Source organism: Aethalodelphis obliquidens, unplaced genomic scaffold, assembly GCF_003676395.1.
Source record: "Aethalodelphis obliquidens isolate GAN/ISIS:26980383/991018 unplaced genomic scaffold, ASM367639v1 scaffold33, whole genome shotgun sequence".
Lineage (NCBI taxonomy): Eukaryota > Metazoa > Chordata > Mammalia > Artiodactyla > Delphinidae > Aethalodelphis > Aethalodelphis obliquidens.
Genome location: NW_020837977.1, coordinates 10,188,517 through 10,209,997, shown reverse-complemented (window position 1 = coordinate 10,209,997; position 21,481 = coordinate 10,188,517).

Genomic DNA, 21,481 nt, shown 5'->3' with positions numbered 1-21,481 from the left:
TTTTAGCGCAAGAAATAGCCTCCAGGTAAAAGTAAAAACCAGGGCAGTGAAACAAAGTAAAAGCAAGACTCAGGTCAAAGCTGCAAGCATAAATCCCTGTGATAAGATCTCAGAAACGTTGAAGTTGATGCCCTATCGGCTAGACAAAAGATTTTAAGTGCCTTATCATCCTTCTCTATTAAGCAATAGATTCTAGTAATCTTAAGGCTACTGTACCATCCTTAAGCAGATTTCCAAAAGGCCAAAGGCAGAGAAAAGCCTATCTCAAAAGGATTTGTGGGTAAGACTTTGATCTAACAGAATGGATTATAGTTTGATATACAGGAATCCCACAATGTTTTTAAAGGAATTAAACCACCTTGGAGTGAAAGGGTCAGAGACAATATCAAATTAAAAAGAGGGCTTTGGACCCCTAAACTAATACAGGAAGGACTCAGGCTGAGAAACTTATTCAGCAGAAAACATAGGCTATATTTTATGGAAAATGAAGACTGTCTTAGAGGGCAGAACCAAGAGCCCAAAGGTCAAAAGCCAAGAACCACAGAGAATCATACCAAGGCTGCAGGTCTAGAGCTTCATCAAGAAACTGGCAACATGTGCCTACCTGGATGTCATATTGCTATGGAACAGTGACTGCTTTGTGTCCCCTGTCTTCCCCATTTTTTAAAGGGCATGTCTACACATGACTGCCCCAGCATTGTGTGTGTGTGTGTGTGTGTGTATGCATGTGCGTGTCCATGCACGCACACGCACGTGTGTGTGTGTGTGTGTATGAAGGAAAATTACTTTCTTATTCAGAGGAGGACTTCAGATTGAGAGGATATATACCTGAGGAACCAAATATAAGGAGGCTTATCTGCACCTCTCCCTGAGATCTGCAATTTAAACCTAACGACATAATGGGGTGAGACTTCTGGGGACTGTGGAAGGGGGATAGTGCATTTTGCATGTGGGAAGAATATAATACTTTGTGACCACAGAGCAGACTGTGGCCACCAATTCTTTGACACTCCTCCCACTGATGAGTGGGGAGTTTGGGTCCCTCCCCTTGAATCTGGTTAGATTCTGTGACTGTTCTGGTCAGTTGAATATGGCTAAGGTGAAGTTGCACCAGTTTCTGAATCCAGGTTTTAGGAAATAGGCAACTTTTTTTTTTCTTTTAATTTTTATTGGAGTATAGTTGACTTACAATGTTGTGCTGGTTTCAGGTGTATGAAATTGGCAACTTTTACTTTCTGTTTCTTTGAAGTCAGCCACTTGAGAGGTATGGCTATCCTGATACCACCATGCTGTGAGAAGCCCAACCATGTTGGAGAGGCCTTGGAGGATAAGACATCATGTGTGGGGAGAGAGAGGTCATAGAGAACTGATGTGCCACATATGAGTGAAAGAGTCATCTTAGAGGTAGATCATCCAGTCTCAGCCACCACAGATACCTCACGGATCAGAAATAAACCCTTCTAGAATTCATAATATATAAACATCATGAGCAAAAGAAACTGGTTGTTTTAAGTCACTAAGTTTAGGGTAGCTTATTATACAGCCATAGGTAACCAGAACAACTTCTATTTTGAATTCACTATTTAACCCAAAGCACTTGCTCTCCCCATTCATAGAATTTGTTAGTTATATTTACAAAATTTGAATCTGACATTCTGATTTCTGTTGATAGATGTGGCAGAAGTGATGTCTTAGTTCTGAGCCTAGGCCCCAAGAGGCTTATGTGCTTCTGTTCTTTCTCTTGGAAAGTTTAGAAGTTGAATAAATGAGTCATCCCAACTGACCGCCCCCCCCCCCAGGCTCCACCCAGTTGACTGTATACTTATGAGCAGCCCAGCTGAGATCATCTGAGCCCAGCCTGGACCAGAAGAAGCCACCCAGTTGGACCCAGCCTAAATTGCCAATGTGAAGAATCATGAACTAAAAAATGGTTGTTGTTTTAAATTGTAAGTTTTGAAGTGGTTTGTTACATAGCACTAGCTAACTGGTATATTAACCTTCTATTTGATTTATCGTCAACCAAGAACAAGGTGGAGAAGTACTGGTAGTTCTGTCCAGTTTTACGTAATTTATTTATTTATTTTCTTTATAAACGTGAAGATGAAACCAATAAACTAACTTTTAGTATTTCTCTGTGGCAGAAACAATGAAAATATACCAACACTGTAACATTCCTGCCCAAAATTCAAAAGCTGAAACCAATTATAAGAAAAATCAGGCAAACTCCAATTGAGGGACATTCTTCAAAAGTGTCAAGGTCATGAAAGACAAGGAAACATCAAGAGACTATTACAGTTTGAAGGAGACTAAAGAGACATGACAAAAAAATATAACACATGATTCTGGACTGGATTCTTTTACTATAAATAGCAATTTGGGGACAACGGACAAAATTTGGGTGGAGTCTAATGGCTTAGATGGTAGCAGTGCATCAGTGTTAATTTACCAATTTTGATCTTTCTTTGGGGGGCGTGTTAAGTGGGAAATGTCTTTGTTTATAGGAATTATGTACTAAAGTATTTGGAGGTTTGGGGGCAGCATGTAGACAGCTTACTCTCAATGGTTCAGTTTTTAAAAAATTAAAAAAGAAAAGAAAAAATATTATAGAAAAGAGAAATATTGGTAGGAAAGTTCTGGTCCTGCAAGATAATAAAGAACAGGGACCTCCCAGTTAAGTCAATAATTTGTTCTTGATAATCAGACTTACTGCCCCAAAGGTGCTGACTGAGAGCCTATTTCCCACTATTTTTATGGGAAAAATTAAATGGTTGGTACATTAACATAAAACACCCAACTAATTTTCCTAACATAAAACCAGAACAAAGTAAAATACCTGTATATCAGATACATTAGGTTAGTACATAATATGTTTAAAACATCACTTTCTCACCAAACTGAATGGTTATTAACAAACTTTTGCTTTGTATGTAATATCCTAGATGTAATCCCCGTTGCTGTCACTTAGTGTGCTTTTCAAAATGGTCTACACATTATTATATCGATATGACTCTATTCTACTAATTTTATTTCACTCAAGACTTATTATGTATTTTTATTATTATTTATTAACTCAAGTCTTATTCTATCCATAGTTTTGCTTAAAATGTGGTATTGAGTTTTATGGAAAAACATCAAAGTTTCCTATGTAACCAGTGGTGAAAAAAATATTGTACCAAAAATAAGTATGTTCAATGATGTCTGTGTAGTACAGTCCAAGAGGCATTCTAATGAAAGAAAATGTTACCTCTGGAGACATATGGGTTGTGCCTGTATATTGTAAAGCTACAATAATTTCAGCTGTAAGTCTTAAACTGATAGCTCAGTAAAACAGAACAGATTGACCCTCAAATGTAAGACTTACTTCTGTGCCACACATTATAAATATTCAGCAAATAAATAAGAGTATTAGCTAACTATTGAGAAAACAGCTTAGAGCAATACATCATTATGGACACTAATTCCATATAAAGAGTTAAACAGAAAATCTGAAAGAAAATGGAATTGAATTTGTCCATTTTATACATGGAGAAAGGTTTCCTAAGTTTAAAAGCAACTTCTTCTTTAAAAGAAGTCAATGAAGGGAAAATACACATATTTGGTTAAAAAATTTAAAATATGGGTGTATGAGTTTAAAAGTGAAACAAATATTTATAGCAAATAGCAGACCAAAATATTAAATAGTATGAGCTCTCACAACTACATAAGAGAAACATTAAGACACTGATAGAGATGTGGGAAAGATCACAAAAAGACAGTCTGTTTATCAGAGAAGAAATACAAGTAGTGAACCAAATTATGAAGAAAAGAACTCTGCTGGGGACTATCATAGCCATCAATTAAATCAGAGAAGTCATTAAAAATATCACAAAATCCAAAGGCAAGAAGGGTGTGTGATAAACTAACTGGGTACTCTGCACATAACTAGTGTCTGTATAAAAGAACAGAACCCTTTGGGAAAGTAATTTGACACGCTGACCCAAGAGTTATAAATATTAATACTTTTTGATCCACTGTATTTTTTGGAATTTGCTATTCTTTTCGCACAGAGATGATCATTACAAAGTTGTTTATAAAATCAGAAGAAAATGTGTGTGTTGGAGTTGGCGGTGGGGGGCAAACGGAACAGCTACTGGCTAAGTAAGCTATGGTGCCAACACTTTATATAATAGCTTGAAGTTGTTAAAAATGACTCTAAAAATGAACAAAGGTGAAGACACAACCTTTCAAAAAAAGTAGAACACAAAGTTGTATACCTTGTATAATCATCCAACTTCGCCACATAAGAACCAATACATACAGATAAGTGGTGAGGTTATAACCAGGATATTAACAGCGGATGTAAGAAGTGATGAGATGATAAAAGATTTAAAAAAAAAACCTTTTCTCTGTGTTTCCAAATTAGAAAAGAACATACATTGCTTTTATACTTAAAAAATAGAGTATAGAGAAGAGACGATATTTTGTTGCTTGCAGTCAAGTGGAAACATTTTCTTATCCAACTATTTAACAAGCATCACCAAAAGTCCAAGAAACAATCATACAGATGCCGGTGACTGCGCCCTGGAAAGCACAATTGGATCATAGACCACTGTAAAAAGCCACTATCCTACAAGGAGCTGATGACAACTCTAAATAAGGCTGAGGTCATGTACCAACCTGCCCAAGGAGACTTTCCATAGAGTCATAGCTGCTGTAATACTTTACAAGGCTTCATAAACACATCAGATACGCTGGCCAGGAAATAAGCCTGGTAGTTAGGTATTTTTGTTGATGTTCAACATAAAGTGGGTCTGTGTTTTTCAGCTTTTCATGAGGTTAAGGTCACTGTGTTTTTCCATTATAAAATTGCTTTTGGAAGAAAAAACCCAGCAGTCCCACCGTACAGTGCGTTTTTCACGTAGGAGCAACCAGTAGAAGGATCCAGTTTTCGTTTTTCAAAGATTATATAAAAAGTTCACACTGGACTCGTGCTTGTAGTATTTTAAATCAAGGAAGGGCATTGGTGATATCATTTTACTTGTAGTTTTGCTGCTTCTTAGACTGCAGGATGTTTGAAGTGAAAGTAATACAGTAGGGGGTAATCTTCCGTTTAGCTTTACAATTCTATCAGCAAAACGCCAGGAGAAAAGGACTATCATGTTCTCTTTGAATTGCGTTTTTTGCAACCTGAGATTCAAGTTCGGGTTTCTTGACGCACCCCTGGGCAATGAATCTGAATTAATTATTATGTCCAATTTCCTCCACCTAGCCTCTAAGACAAGCGCAAACAAGCCAGCAATGGTTACCCTCATGGCCACTAGAGATTCTATCAAAGGAAAGTGCAGATCAGTACAGTGTTCTGCTGATAAGAATTTATCCGTTGAGAAAGATCGAAGGCAGAATCAGGATGGCACAAATTGAAAGCTATTGGATACACTTAATATCTTCTAGTTTAATTCACACCTTCCAGGTATGGATTAAAACACATCACAAAGAGCTTTGCTGTAATGGTTCAAGGACGTGATTTCTTTCCTTCTTTTTGTAACTCTATGAGAAATTTGCCGGGCACTGTCTACAATGCAGAAGGCAGGCCTCGTGCCAGGTTGTGTGTGTGCTAGTTGGTTTGCCTCTCATTCTTATGGAGAAAACAGTTGTTTTTTTTTTTTGCAGTACGCGGGCGGGCCTCTCACTGTTGCGGCCTCTCCCCCTGTGGAGCACAGGCTCCGGACGCGCAGGCTCAGCGGCCATGGCTCACGGGCCCAGCCGCTCCGCGGCATGTGGGATCTTCCCAGACCGGGGCACGAACCCACGTCCCCTGCATCGACAGGTGGACTCTCAACCACTGCGCCACCAGGGAAGCCCCCCAAACAGGTTTTTTTTAATGACAGTTCTGAGATTTTTCCTCCTTAAAGAATGACTCATGAAAACAAAAAAGCAGATTCAGGCTTTTTTGAAGTTTCTGCTTCTCTGAAGATTGGAAAGGACTGGTACCCACCCTCAAAATGTCTTACTTCCTGTGATATAGTTCCCAATAAATAGTGAGTGGATTACCAAAGGAATTTCATCACTTTGTCCTCTGAAAACTGTGCACTTGCTCTCAGATTGTCTTTTTGCCTTGGCTGTAACTCTCCATAAAATCTACTAATGAAGCACTACAAAGGCCGGAGTTCTATTGCCACAAACCAACGAATACCTAGGCCACCAGCAGCTGGGAAGAGGAAAGGAAAGATCCTCTACTCAGAGGCTTCGGAGGGAACACGGCCCTACTGACACTGACGTTAACTTCTAGCCTCCAGAACTGAGAGAATAAATTTCTGTTGTTTTAACCCACCCAATCGATGGTACTTGTTATAACATTCCTGGGAAACTAATAAAGCAGTGGAGGTGTGCCATGCTTGGGTGAGTATCATTCAGTATCATGTATGAGATACTTCTTCTGCAGAAAGGAAATGGAGATAAAGAAAAAAACTATTTTTTCAAAGCTGTATAGGAGTTTGGGGTTGTTGACTATGAAATTTTGTGACTGGCTAGACAACTGCAAAGTTCATCATCAAGTTCCCTAATGTTCACTGAAGGTCCTGATGTCTCACCCATGTAATCCATGTCTTGATAAGGTTGATTAAGGTAGCATAAATGACCGGGGTGACCAAGCCACTCAGGCAGTGATTAAAGGCCTGAGCCAGGAGTCTGCCTCCAAGAATTGCTCCCAGAAAATCAAGATTGGGCCCTTGTAGGGTAAATGATCCCTATCTTAGCTCTGGTCTAAGGATTCTCAGTTGGAAGTGGGATCCAGGTGTGGCCTTGGGATTGCTGGCTGTCCCTGTGTTGTGAAGCTGTGTCCTGGGCATGGCAGGTGTCAGGGCAAAGTGCAGGATCGACAGACTGGTTCTGCTTTGAGGTTAATGCTGGAAAGGCCTGAGTGGACTGATACCGACTGCTGAGAGCTGGCTGTGCTGAGAAGGATTCTGATGCTACACCTGGGCCCCGTGGACAGAGCTGTGACTGATGGACTCTCATTCGTGAACTTATATGAGGACATGGGGTTGGGGAATGTCTGAGCCTTGGCCATGGACTTGGCGACCTAGGGCTAAGGCATGCCTCCTACAGGCTAAAGTAGTTGATAATGGAAGACTGAGAATTACTGTTCCAAAACTGAATAATCCAAGCTGGTTAGCAGTTTGTTTATGATTTAGATCTTAAGAGTCCCGGTCTGGGAAAGATTCACACCTCCACCAGTCCCCTGGGAACTTGGAGCAGTCAGAGTCCTGAGGGAAAGGACTCTCTCTAGCACAGTAACTGAGGTACTTTTACTAAAAGGACTGTTTGCAAAGATGCGGGTAGGGTTTAGAGAGAGCAGCAAAGGACACGGCTTACTTTAGGCCGGTCAGAGCAGGAAGCCATTTCTACACTTCGGTGGGAAGGGGCGAGGGAAGGGAGACTGCTCTGCGGAGAGGCTCCTGATGGGGGCTGTGCGTCCTGGAAAAGCTTGCGGACAAACTGCGGGGGCCTGGATAGAACAGAAGCAGGCGAAGAAGCAGCCAGTCTCCCTCTACCTCCTGCTGGTGACTCCCACTGGAAGCGGGAGGGGGATGCAGTCCACACAGCCAGCCTCTGGGGGCACAGAGCAGGGTGTGGACATGGATAGAAAGGCTGCTGAGAAAATGGAGGTTAGCCACACAGACATCTTCAGTCAGAACCCTTCTGACTGCAGGTGACGGGACCCTATCCTGATCTAACAAAGGAGACCAAAAAGGAGTCTCTGAGGAAAACGAACAAGCTTGTTTGAACCTCAGGAAAGCTGAACCACGATTTAAGTGCTGCCATCTTGAGTTCTCATCGCCACCTTTCTCCCTGCTTCAGCTTTTTTTTTTTTTCTTGGGGGTACGCGGGCCTCTCCCTGCTGTGGCCTCTCCCGTTGCGGAGCACAGGCTCTGGACGCGCAGGCTCAGCGGCCATGGCTCACAGGCCCAGCCGCTCCGTGGCATGTGGGATCTTCCCAGACCGGGGCACGAACCCGTGTCTCCTGCATCGGCAGGCGGACTCTCAACCACTGTGCCACCAGGGAAGCCCCCTCTGCTTCAGCTTTTTATTCCCTTACATCAGTTTCGTCCGTCAGCGGCTTCTACCCTTGTACCTTCAACACCAAAGAGAGACGAAATCCCTACGTTCAGTGTGAGAAGCTTCAGGACTGGTTTGAGGTTCACACCCACTGACGGGTCCTAACAGAGCAGCTGCTTCCAGGGCTTCAGGGTGCTCTGACTGGCTGACCCCATTAGATCCTCTGCTTAGAGGCTTGGGTTGGAGAGAGGAAGAAGTCTCCAGAAAAGGGAGCCAGTCCCAGAAAGAGGGAAGGGTCCTGCGCCAAAAAGAAGAACAGGTGCCACTGCAGGGAGAACATGGAAGCGCGGCTGAGGATGGGGAAATCGAGGAGGGGGAGGGGCATGGCAAGCTCTCTGCCATGGCAGGGGCTCAGGCTGAGACCTGTGGAGAAAGGGCAGGTGCGGGCTTTGCCCAGAAACCAGGGCCTTCGCTCAAATCATTCTCCCTCCTGCTCATGTGGCAGACACCTCACTGACTACATTTCAGGCGGCCAAAAAGTGTGAAATTCTCAGCCTGGTGTATGACCTGAGTCTGGCTTTCCTATTCAGTCATGGTGGCTCCCACGCACACTGTGGCCTGGGGTGCATCTCCATCTGTCACAATCCTACTCATCATTCAAGACCTTGCTCGAATCTCACCACCTCCATCAGAGCATCCCCCTTCCCACCTGCAGACAGGAAGCTTTCCATCCCCTGGTCTTCTGTCGCTATCAGAGAGCTATTTAAATATTCATCAAGGGCAGCTTTCCATCAGACTTCTTTCTCTACGTCACCCTCCCAACCGCAAACCTGGGGCCTGTGCATTTGAAAGAACCCTGGGAGCAGTGGAAGGAATGGGGATTTGGTGCCTGTTTTGTGCCCTCCTTTCTACTTTACATTCTCCCAGTCGCCTTCTCCTTCCTCTCATTCTTCCTTTCTGCTCTTGGTTCTTCATTTGTTCCTTATAAATATAGTCACTCTTCTTAGACACATTGGGATATATTTAGGATTAGAGTTTGGCCTTTAAAAGCATGTGCCTACAGGGAGATCAGCTCGGTGCTTTGTGACGACCTAGAGGGGTGGGATAGGGAGGGTGGGAGGGAGACGCAGAGGGAGGGGATACATACGGGGATATATGTATACGTACAGCTGATTCACTTTGTTGTACAGCAGAAACTAGCACACCCTTGTAAAGCAGTTATACTCCAATAAAGACGTGGGGGAAAAGCATGTGCCTGCAACACTAGCTCCTCACTCTGCCGCGGCTAAGCACGCGGTGAGGCCTGTAGAGCAAATGTGACTGTACTTCCTTTTAGAAACTGACGTGCCTCGTACATGCCAGAGTTGAAATTCCTTAGGGGATACTATTTCTATGAGAACTCTGACAAAAGTATTGATTATGAAGTCAAATTGGTCAGATGTGCAAAGGCATCAAACATCACTTGCCTGTCGGAAGGGAGAGCTTGATCTGACCTCTGCAGCTGTTGCTACGTTATAACTCTTTTGTTCAGATATCTTACCTCAAAATCGGTTTACACTTTTCTGTTAAGAAACAGAAGTGAAACTGTTCATTGAGTGGACTGAGGATTGATGGGCTTTCCTTCTTTCTTTTTTGGTGTTAACCACAGGTGTCTTTAACTGTACACAGCCTTTCTAAATGACCCTTTTGGTTTCTACAGTTACTACTTTGTGGACTAAAGTTCAACAGTTTATGGGTTGGACAATTTGACTTGGTAACCCCCTAAGCACATTAGAAAAACAAAAAACAAAAAAATGTAATATCCCTGTGAAAGGGATCTGCTGCAATTCAGGTAAACAAGAAGTCTTTGAGTTTTATGACTACTAGTTAACAGCACATCTGTGCCAGGCCATAGTAATCAATCAAATAAAATGTAGCTTCTAAATAGTTATCAAATAAAGCCACCATTTTTTTTTATCAGAAGAGGTAAAGGAGAGGACTTAAACCTTTCTGTTACTTCCAGATGTCAAATAAGCAATCCCACCTCTTTCATCTTTTTTCTATCAAATTAAAGAAGGAGGAAGAGACAGAGAGGGAGAGAGACAGAAAGAGAAAGAGAGAGAAGGAAAAAATTTAACTTCTCAAGAATAGGTGCTATGTTTCTTAGATGAAAATCTTTAATTTAGCCGAATAAACTGGAAACTGTAGCACTATTCCTCTTTTGGCACTAAGCCCCCATCATGACATTTCACTGAATCCACATTTCTACACTAATTACTATAAATTTTCTAGCAGTAAAACAGAACAGCAGTACAACAAATATGATGACATTCAAAATGTTCCACTGTGACACATGACTGACCCAAGCTGCAAGGGAGGTTGGGAAAGGGATATTTAGTGTTTCCAGCTCCTATAGTGGAAGATGACCAGAGGAAAAAGGAAGTGAGGAATGACAACCAAGTTAGTCAACCAAGTGAAAGAAATGGCTTGGGCACTGACAAGGGGGTGGGATGTACAGGGTATGTTGAAGAAAGGTCAAGTAGATGGCATTTCACTGGAGCTGAGGGTAGGTGAGAATTAAGAAATGAGATTAGGGAGATAGCTTGGCATCAGGACTCTACCCACCAAATCAAGGAGTTTGGGATTTATCCCTTTAGCAATAGAGACTCACTGGGAATTTGTGAGTAGAAAAGTGACATGATTAAACCAGCCTTTGATCACCAATAATCTGGCCAGAGCATAGAATGTATTGGAAGAGGGTGAGCCTGAAGGAGGGGGCAAGGAGACCACTGCAGTGGTCCTTCCATGAAGTAACAGGACGTGAGTCGGAGTGATGGCAGTGGTATTGATTAAAAAGTACAACTATGGGAGAGATTATAAAGTATGAATGATCAGGGCTTGTTGACTAATAGAGGACCAAGAAGAGGGAGCATCAAAGATGACTTCACAGCTTTAAGCCTGGGTAACTGGGAAAATGCATAACAGAAGCAGGAAATCAAGAAGTGAGCTGGTTTTAGGAAGAAGTTGATTAGTTCAGGGTTGTTGTTTTTCTTTTTTTAATTTTTATTTTTTGGCTGCGCCACGCAGCATGTGGGAATCTTACTTCCCGACCAGGGATCCAACCCGTGCCCCCTGCAGTGGAAGCACGGAGTCTTAACCCCTGGACCGCCAGGGAAATCCCTGATTAGTTCAAGCTTAGATGTTGAGTGTGAGGTAGAGGCAGCAGGGCGTGCAATGGAAACATATAACAGGCAGGTAACACGTAGCCCACAAGATGCTGGACATTAAGAATAATGCTGCCTCTGGTGCGTTAGGAGTAGTTCTCTTTCTAAAGGGTGCTGTCATTCCAACAGATTCCTTTGTCAGGTCCCTGACTTAAAGATCCTCTCTATCAACTGCTACAGAAAGATAACTAATCTGGGTAGACAGGAACTAACCAACACAGTTGAGATGCTGTGCCGGAATTGACAAAATCAGGACAGACATTTCAGAATGCTGTCTTTGCAAGGCCTGTTTTGGTCTGATCACGCCTGTTGCTACAGAGTTATCTGAAGCATAAGTTGAGCAAACGGTGATCTCCGTGCATACAGTCATTCACCTTGAGATTAAGAGGACTTGATTTTCAGAGGTAGAGGGAATAAATATGTTTATCAAATTTTCTGCATGGAGTAGGAATACCTTTTTTTTTTTTTTAGAAAAAAATGTTAAAAAGAAAAACTCAACCCAGAAAATTAAAATATTGTTCAAAAAAGTTTTTGAAGGAGCTATAACAAGGTGATTGCAATCATCCTTATAATAGTATAGCTTTGAGTATTTGACCTTCTTTCCATGGTTTTCATCATGTCAGAGTTTATCTGTACACTGGGATGCTAAGGCAACCAAGAAACACACAGTAGGACTCGAACACTTAAACTAATTTTATGAATGCCAGCTACCAGATTTCCTTTACCTTGTGTTATATAAAGCCCAGAGACCAGCGTTTACATTCTACTTTGGTTTATATTTTGAACACTGTTTTCACTTTATAGAGAATGATGGTTATGAATGTATACTAGATATAATTGTATATGGAGTTACATGATGTACTGATTATGTAAAAGATATAAGATGTGTGCATCCATGTATGGGGAAGAAAGTGTGTGTCTGTTTAAAAAATGTACATAGGGCAACAGCTACCAAAGAAAAAACATCTCAGAGAACAAACAATAGCAACAAACAATCTTGCTTATATGTGAATTAAAATTAAAGGCTAAGTTTTCTGGATTTTTTTCCAGAAAAAAACAGACATGTAAAATAGTCTAATTGACATCAGAGAGTTATTGAAAATGCCATTGTTTTTGCTCTGGCACTTTCTACAATGAGCGTCCTTGTCAGGCAGGGGCCTGGGGAAGCAGGGACGTCTGGGAAAGAGGGCGCAGATGTGAGTAATAACGGTGACAGGGGCTGGTCAGGAGACTCATGGGGGTCCGGAGGACACCAGTGCTGGGAAGCAGATGGGTCCACTTAAGGTAATCAGTCAGAAACTGGGCAATTCAACTCCATAAACATGCATCAACTCAAACTCTGGTGAACAATGCAGTCAAACCCCTGCCTTCACCATTTCAACTTGTAGAAAAACTGAGTTCTTGTTCCTCGGCCCTGACAAAAATGCTTGGAAACCCTCCATGTCAAACCTTGAGTCCTATCAGGCCATTTCGGCTCGTTTCTTGCTTTGGGCGCTTGGCTGTAACTGACTGAGTTGCTTGGCCAGGACTCCTGCCCCCTGGTGCCTAAACCCTTTGCCTGGTGGGTCACTGACTCCATGGCCCCCAAGGCTCCTCACCTGATTTCTCCCTTCTTCTCTCAGAGGCTGGAACCTGTTTGCCTACAAGACCTTTCTGAGCCTCCACCATCTGGTCTTTGCCTCCCCCCGCAGCCCTCCCCATCCCTCTTCCTAGTTGATCCCGATCCTGGCTCCTAAGCCTTTCCACACTGAATCGTGAAAAGGAAGATCTCCAGGAGTGCAAGTTCTTCAACACTGTAAGCTTGGTCAAAGCTGGAATGTGCCTGTGAAGTTGAGTGCTGCTTGCCCAGCGCCCAACAGTGCCCACACGTGCTTGGCACAGAAGAGACATGAACAGAAGAATAAAAAATGAAAGTAAGCCGAAAATGTATTATTTATCCCGAGTAGGAAACTGACAAAGATTTTTAATATGGATTGAAACAAAACGTATTTCTGCTTAATCATCAGCTTATTAGGACATTTTAAAAATGAAAGTTTATCTATTTATAATTAAGTGAGATTTAAATCCTAAGTATAATATTTCATGCTGGCGTCCTCAACGTCTCTCAAACACGTCAAGCAGCCTCCCACTCTAAGGCCTTTGTATGTGCTATTGCCTCTGCCTGGAATTTTCTTCCCTCAGTCACTGCAAGGCTCATGAGTTTTCTTCTTCCACGTCTCTGCTCAAATGTCACCACAGCAAGGAGGCCTTTTCCTGACTCCCCATCTGAAATAACACCACCCCATCACCTCTAGATCCTTTGCCTGGCTTCATTTTCTCCTCACCTGACATCCTACATTCATGGGTCCGTTTCTGTCTCCTCCCACTGGAACTGTATAAGCTTCATGAGGGAACACCTTTCTTTTCTTCACTACTGTATCCTCACTCCCTGGAATGGTTCCTGGTATAAGGCAGGTGCTCAGTAACTATTTTAATGAATGAATGACTGAAGGCAGACACTGAAATACGCACTTTTAAATCTGATGCTTGAAACTACGATCTTGATCAGTACTTCATTTCAATGGAGTAACCATTATTGTTGGACCGTATAAGAAATTATGAAAGCAAACAGCCTACTGCATTTAATTTTACTGCATTTAACTACAGACTAAATGTATGTTTACAAACCTCTGATACTGGGGTACATTTTCCTCTTATTTACCCTTTTGATTCCCATTAATCTACTCTAAAATATGTTACTGCTTACTCGGTAATATTTATCTGCAGGGTAAATAAGACAGGGCTTCCCTGGTGGTGAGCAGTTAAGAATCCGCCTGCCAATGCAGGAGACATGGGTTCGAGCCCTGGTCCCGGAAGATCCCACATGCTGTGGAGCAACTAAGCCCGTGCACCACAACTACTGACCCTGAGATCTAGAGCCCGCGAGCCACAGCTACTGAAGCCCGAGCGCCTAGAGCCCATGCTCCGCAACAAGAAAAGCCACTGCAATGAGAAGCCCGCGCACCGCAGCAGAGTAGCCCCCACTCGCTGCAACTAAAGAAAGCCCGCGTGCAGCAACGAAGACCCAACACAGCCAAAAATAAACAAACAAACAAATAAGACAGAACGTCTGCCTCCTAGACCCACACAATGAATCATAAAAGTACAGAGCCATGTTACGTATAGCAAAAGCAGACCTCTTCAAGCACACTCATGTTTAATCTTTATTATTATTATTAATTAATTAATTAATTTTTTTACACAGCAGGTTCTTATTAGTTATCTATTTTATACATATTAGTGTATACATGTCATTCCCAATCTCCCAATTCATCCCACCACCACTCCCACCCACCACTTTCCCCACTTGGTGTCCATACGTTTGTTCTCTACATTTGCATCTCTATTTCTGCTGTGCAAACTGGTTCATCTGTACCATTTTTCTAGGTTCCATATATATGCGTTAATATACAATATTTATTTTTCTCTTTCTGACTTACTTTACTCTGTATGACAGTCTCTAGATTCATCCACGTCTCTACAAATGACCCAATTTCATTCCTTTTTATGGCTGAGTAATATGCTATTGTATATATGTACCACGTCTTCTTTATCCATTTCTCTGTTGATGGGCATTTAGGTTCCTTCCATGACCTGGCTACTGTAAATAGTGCTGCAATGAACACTGGGGTGCATGTGCCTTTTTGAATTATGGTTTTCTCTGGGTATATGCCCAATACTGGGATTGCTGGGTCATATGGTAGTTCTATTTTGAGTTTTTTAAGGACCCTCCATACTGTTCTCCATAGTGGCTGTATCAATTTACATTCCCACCAACAGTGCAAGAGGGTTCCCTTTTCTCCACACCCTCTCCAGCATTTGTTGTTTGTAGATTTTCTGATGATGCCCATTCTAACTGGTGTAAGGTGATACCTCATTGTAGTTTTGATTTGCATTTCTCTAATAATTAGTGATGTTGAGCAGCTTTTCATGTGCTCCTTGGCCATCTGTATGTCCTCTTTGGAGAAATGTCTATTTACGTCTCCTGCCCATTTTTTGATTGGGTTGTTTGTTTTTTTAATATTGAGCTGCATGAGCTGTTTACATATTTTGGAGATTATTCCTCTGTCCGTTGATTCGTTTGCAAATATTTTTTCCCACTCTGAGGGTTGTCTTTTCGTCTTGTTTGTAGTTTCCTTTGATTTGCAAAAGATTTTAAGTTTCATTAGGTCCCATTTGTTTATTTTTGTTTTTATTTCCATTACTCTAGGAGGTGGATCAAAAAAGATCTTGCTGTAATTTATGTCAAAAAGTGTTCTTCCTATGTTTTCCTCTAAGAGTTTTATAGTGTCTGGTCTTAGCTTTAGGTCTCTAATCCATTTTGAGTTTATTTTTATGTATGGTGTTAGGGAGTGTTCTAATTTCATTCTTTTACATGTAGCGGTCCAGTTTTCCCAGCACCACTTATTGAAGAGACTGTTTTTTCTCCATTGTATATCCTTGCCTCTTTTGTCATAGATTAGTTGACCATAGGTGCATGGGTTTATCTCTGGGCTTTCTATCCTGTGCCATTGATCTATCTTTGTGTTTTTGTGCCAGTACCATATTGTCTTGATTACTGAGGCTTTGTAGTACAGTCTGAAGTCAGGGAGTCTGATTCCTCCAGCTCTGTTTTTCTTCCTCAAGACTGCTTTTACTATTCAGGGTCTTTTGTGTCTCCATACAAATTTTAAGATTTTTTGTTTTAGTTCTGTAAAAAATGCCACTGGTAATTTGACAGGGATTGCATTGAATCTATAGATTGCTTTGGGCAGTATAGTCATTTTCACAATATTGATTCCTCCAATCCAAGAACATGGTATGTCTCTCCATCTTTTTGTGTCATCTTCCATTTCTTTCATCAGTGTCTTAAAGTTTTCTGAGTACAGGTCTTTTACCTCCTTAGGTAGGTTTATTCCTATGTATTTGATTATTTTTGTTGCGATGGTAATGGGATTGTTTCCTTAATATTACTTTCCGATCTTTCGTCATTAGGGTATAGGAATGCAAGAGATTTCTGTGCAATAATTTTGCATCCTGTAACTTTACCAAATTCATTGATTAGCTCTAGTAGTTTTCTGGTGGTATCTTTAGGATTCTCTATGTATAGTATCATGTTATCTGCAAATAGTGACAGTTTTACTTCTTTTCCAATTTGTATTCCTTTTATTTCTTTTTCTTCTCTGATTGCCATGGCTAGAACTTCCAAAACTATGTTGAATAATAGTGGCGAGAATGGACATCCTTGTCTTGTTCCTGATCTTAGAGGAAATGCTTTCAGTTTTTCACCATTGAGAATGATGTTTGCTGTGGGTTTGTCATATGTGGCCTTTATTATGTTGAGGTAGGTGCCCTCTATGCCCACTTTCTGGAGGGTTTTTATCATAAATGGGTGTTGAATTTTGTCAAAAGCTTTTTCTGCATCTATATGGTTTTTATTCTTTGATTTGTTAATATGGTGTATCACACTGATTGATTTGTGTATATTGAATAATCCTTGCATCCCTGGGATAAATCCAACTTGATCCTGGTGTATGATCCTTTTAATGTGTTGTTAGATTCTGTTTGCTAGTATTTTGTTGAGGATTTTTGCATCTATATTCATCAGTGATATTGGTCTGTAATTTTCTTTTTTTGTAGTATCTTTGTCTGGTTTTGGTATCAGGGTGATGGTGGCCTCATAGAATGAGTTTGGGAGTGTTCCTTCCTCTGCAATTTTTTGGAAGAGTTTGAGAAGGATGGGTGTTAGCTCTCTCTAAATGTTTGAGAGAATTCACCTGTTAAGCCATCTGGTTCTGGACTTTTGTTTGTTGACAGATTTTTAATCACGGTTTCAATTTCATTACTTGTGATTGGTCTGTTCATATTTTCTATTTCTTCCTGGTTCAGTCTTGGAAGGTTATACCTTTCTAAGAATTTGTCCATTTCTTCCAGGTTGTCCATTTTATTGGCATAGAGTTGCTTGTAGTAGTCTCTTAGAATGCTCTCTATTTCTGTGGTGTCTGTTGTAACTTCTCCTCTTTCATTTGTAATTTTATTGATTTGAGTCCTCTCCCTCTTTTTCTTGATGAGTCTGGCTAATGGTTTATCAATTTTGTTTATCTTCTCAAAGAACCAGCTTTTAGTTTTATTGATCTTTGCTGTTGTTTTCTTTGTTTCTATTTCATTTTTTCTGCTCTGATCTTTATGATTTCTTTCCTTCTGCTAACTTTGGGTTTTGTTTGTTCTTTTTTCTCTAGTTCCTTTAGGTGTAACGTTAGATTGTTTGAGATGTTTGTTGTTTCTTGAGGTAGGCTTGTATTGCTATAAACTTCCCTCTTAGAACTACTTCTACTGCATCCCATAGGTTTTGGATTGTCGTGTTTTCATTGTCATTTGTCTCTAGGTATTTTTTTTACTTCCTCTTTGATTTCTTCAGTGATCTCTTGGTTATTTAGTAACATATTGTTTAGCCTCCATGTATTTGTGTTTTTTACATTTTTTCCCTGTAATTGATTTCTAATCTCATAGTGTTGTGGTCAGAAAAGATGCTTGATATGATTTCAATTTTCTTAAATTTACTGAGGCTTCATTTGTGACCCAGGATGTAATCTCTCCTGGAGAATGTTCCATGCGCACTTGAGGAGAAAGTGTAATCTGCTGTTTTGGGATGGAATGTCCTATAAATATCAATTAAATGGGTGATGTGTGCATTGGTGTAAGTGAAGTGTTAAAGTCCCCCACTATTATTGTGTTACTGTTATTGTGTTATTGTGTTAAACTGCTGTTAGCACTTACCTTATGTAATGAGGTGTTCCTATGTTGCGTGCATACATATTTATAATTGTTATATCTTCTTCTTGGATTGATCCCTTGATCATTATGTAGTGTCCTTCCTTGTCTCTTGTAACATTCTTTATTTTAAAGTCTATTTTATCTGATATGAGTATTGACTACTCCAGCTTTCTTTTGATTTCCTTTTGCATGGAATATCTGTTTCCATCCCCTCACTTTCAGTCTGTATGTGTTACTAGGTCTGAAGTGGGTCTCTTGTAGACAGCATATATATGGGTCTTGTTTTTGTATCCATTCAGCGAGCCTGTGTCTTTTGGTTGCAGCATTTAATCCATTCACGTTTAAGGTCATTATCGATATGTATGTTCCTATTACCATTTTCTTAATTGTTTGGGGTTTGTTATTGTAGGTCCTTTTCATCTCTTATGTTTCCCACTTAGAGAAGGTCCTTTAGCATTTGTTGCAGAGCTGGTTTGGTGGTGCTGAATTCTCTTAGCATTGCTTGTCTGTAAAGCTTTTGATTTCTCCCTTGAATCTGAATGAGATCCTTGCAGGGTAGAGTAATCTTGGTTGTAGGTTCTTCCCTTTCATCACTTTATATATGTCATGCCACTCCCTTCTGGCTTGTAGAGTTTCTGCTGAGAAATCAGCTGTTAACCTTATGGGGGTTCCCTTGTATGTTATTTGTTGTTTATCACTTGCTGCTTTCAATAATTTTTCTTTGTCTTTAATTTTTGCCAACTTGATTACTACGTGTCTCAGCGTGTTTCTCCTTGGGTTTATCCTGTATGGGACTCTCTACGCTTCCTGCACTTGGGTGGCTATTTTCTTTCCCATGTTAGGGAAGTTTTCGACTATAATCTCTTCAAATATTTTTTCGGGTCCTGTCTCTCTCTCTTCTACTTCTGGGACCCCTATAATGTGAATGCTGTTGTGTTTAATGTTGTCCCAGAGGTCTCTTAGGCTGTCTTCATTTCTTTTCATTCTTTTTTCTTTATTCTGTTCCACAGCAGTGAATTCCACCATTCTGTCTTCCAGGTCACTTATCTGTTCTTCTGCCTCAGTTATTCTGCTATTGATTCCTTCTAGTGTAGTTTTCATTTCAGTTATTGTATTGTTCGTCTCTCTTTGTTTGTTCTTTGATTCTTCTAGGTGCTTGTTCTGTAATTCTTCTAGGTCTTTGTTAAACATTTCTTGCATCTTCTTGATCTTTGCCTCCATTCTTTTTCCGATGTCCTGGATCATCTTCACTATCATTATTCTGAAATCTTTTTCTGGAAGGTTGCCTATCTCCACTTCATTTAGTTGTTTTTCTGGGGTTTTATCTTGTTCCTTCATCTGGTACATAGCCCTCTGCCTTTTCATTTTGTCTATCATTCTGTGAATGTGGTTTTTGTTCCACAGGCTGCAGGATTGTAGTTCTTCTTGCTTCTGCTGTCTGCCCTCTGGTGGATGAGGCTATCTAGGAGGCTTGAGCAAGTTTCCGGATGGGAGGGACTGGTGGTGGGTAGAGCTGGCTGTAGCCCTGGTGGGCAGAGCTCAGTAAAAGTTTAATCCGCTTGTCTGCTGATGGGGTGGGGCTGGGTTCCCTCCCTGCTGGTTGTTTGGCCTGAGGCCACCCAACACTGGAGCCTACCCAAGCTCTTTGGTGGGGCTAATGGTAGACTCTGGGAGGGCTCACACCAAGGAGTACTTCCCAGAACTTCTGCTGCCAGTGTCCTTGTCCTCACAGTGAGACAGCCATCCGCCGCCTCTGCAGGAGACCCTCCAACACTAGCAGGTAGGTCTGGTTCAGTCTCCCTTGGGGTCACTGCTCCTTTCCCTGGGTCCCTATGCGCACACTACTTTGTGTGTGCCCTCCAAGAGTGGAGTCTCTGTTTCCCCCAGTCCTGTCGAAGTTCTGCAATCAAATCCCACTAGCCTTCAAAGTCTGATTCTCTAGGAATTCCTCCTCCCGTTGCCAGACCCCCAGGTTGGGAAGCCTGACGTGGGGCTCAGAACCTTCACTCCAGTGGGTGGACATCTGTGGTATAAGTGTTCTCCAGTTTGTGAGTCACCCACCCAGCAGTTATGGGATTTGATTTTATTGTGATTGTGCCCCTCTTACTGTCTCATTGTGGCTTCTCCTTTGGGGTATCTTTTCTGGTGAGTTCCAGTGTCTTCCTGTCGATGATTTTTCAGCAGTTAGTAGTGATTCCAGTGCTCTCCCAAGAGGGAGTGAGAGCACGTCTTTCTACTCTGCCATCTTGAGCCAATCTCCCCTTAATCTTTAAGTGGATCCTCTAAGCAGGGCTTTTGACAACGTGATAGTCAAAGCGCATTTATGAATTAATGCTTTTTTTTTTTTTTTTTTGCGGTACGCGGGCCTCTCACTGTTGTGGCCTCTCCCGTTGCGGAGCACAGGCTCCAGATGCGCAGGCTCAGCGGCCATGGCTCACGGGCCCAGCCGCTCCATGGCATGTGGGATCTTCCCGGACCGGGGCACGAACCCGTGTCCCCTGCATCGGCAGGCAGACTCTCAACCACTGTGCCACCAGGGAAGCCCATGAATTAATGCTTTTAAAGCCACCTACTACTCAATCATGGATAACTCTATTGAAAAGTTTTTTTCTCGTGTCTAATGGGCAGTTCCAAGATGATACCATGGGAAAATATACATCAAACGTGGGCATTTGTCATGACACATTTTAGATATCAGATCCTAAACTTTGGCTTCCCTGCTAAGGCAGAGCACCAAGAACGTATACATACACTTGTCATCAGAATGGATATAAAAGGATTATAAACAAAGATCAGAATAATTGAGGCTGTGGAGGGACAGTGGTGATGCAGAATGCCCAGAGAAAATTGTGTGGAGCATTGAACGGTGGTTGGATTCTTAGATTTTTTTTTTAAGCCTCCCAAGCAAGATTTAAACTTTATTCTTTAGTTACTGAAACATAAGGCAGAATCTCCTGCTGTTCTTACTCACGTCTGAACTGTTACTAAAGCTTTACAGTGAAGCCCCAAGGCCTCTCCCTCTCTCACCAGAAGCTGGATTTAGCAAAAAAGATCCCTGGTCTGGAATCAGAAAACCACTCCCCTGGCCTTAGGAAAGTTACTCAACTTCTCTGAGTCTCAGTCTTCTCACCTTTTAAATAGAGATAATAATAATATGTATATCATAGGTCATTGTAAATATTAAATGACATAATATACAAAAGGGCTATGATGAAGACTTGTGATTTAGTACGTACTCAATGAATTAATATTGATTACTTCTTCCACATTCTTTTTGTACATTAACTTTTTCTCTCTTTTCCTTTTCCTTTGTTTTTCCCTTACCACAGAGCCCAACTGTAATTATTATTTGCAAGTATTTATTGAGCATCAATCAATTACTATTAAACAAAAGAAGAGTCAATACGTTTGTGAGGATTTACTAAGCAATTATCAGAAGCAACGGGCTG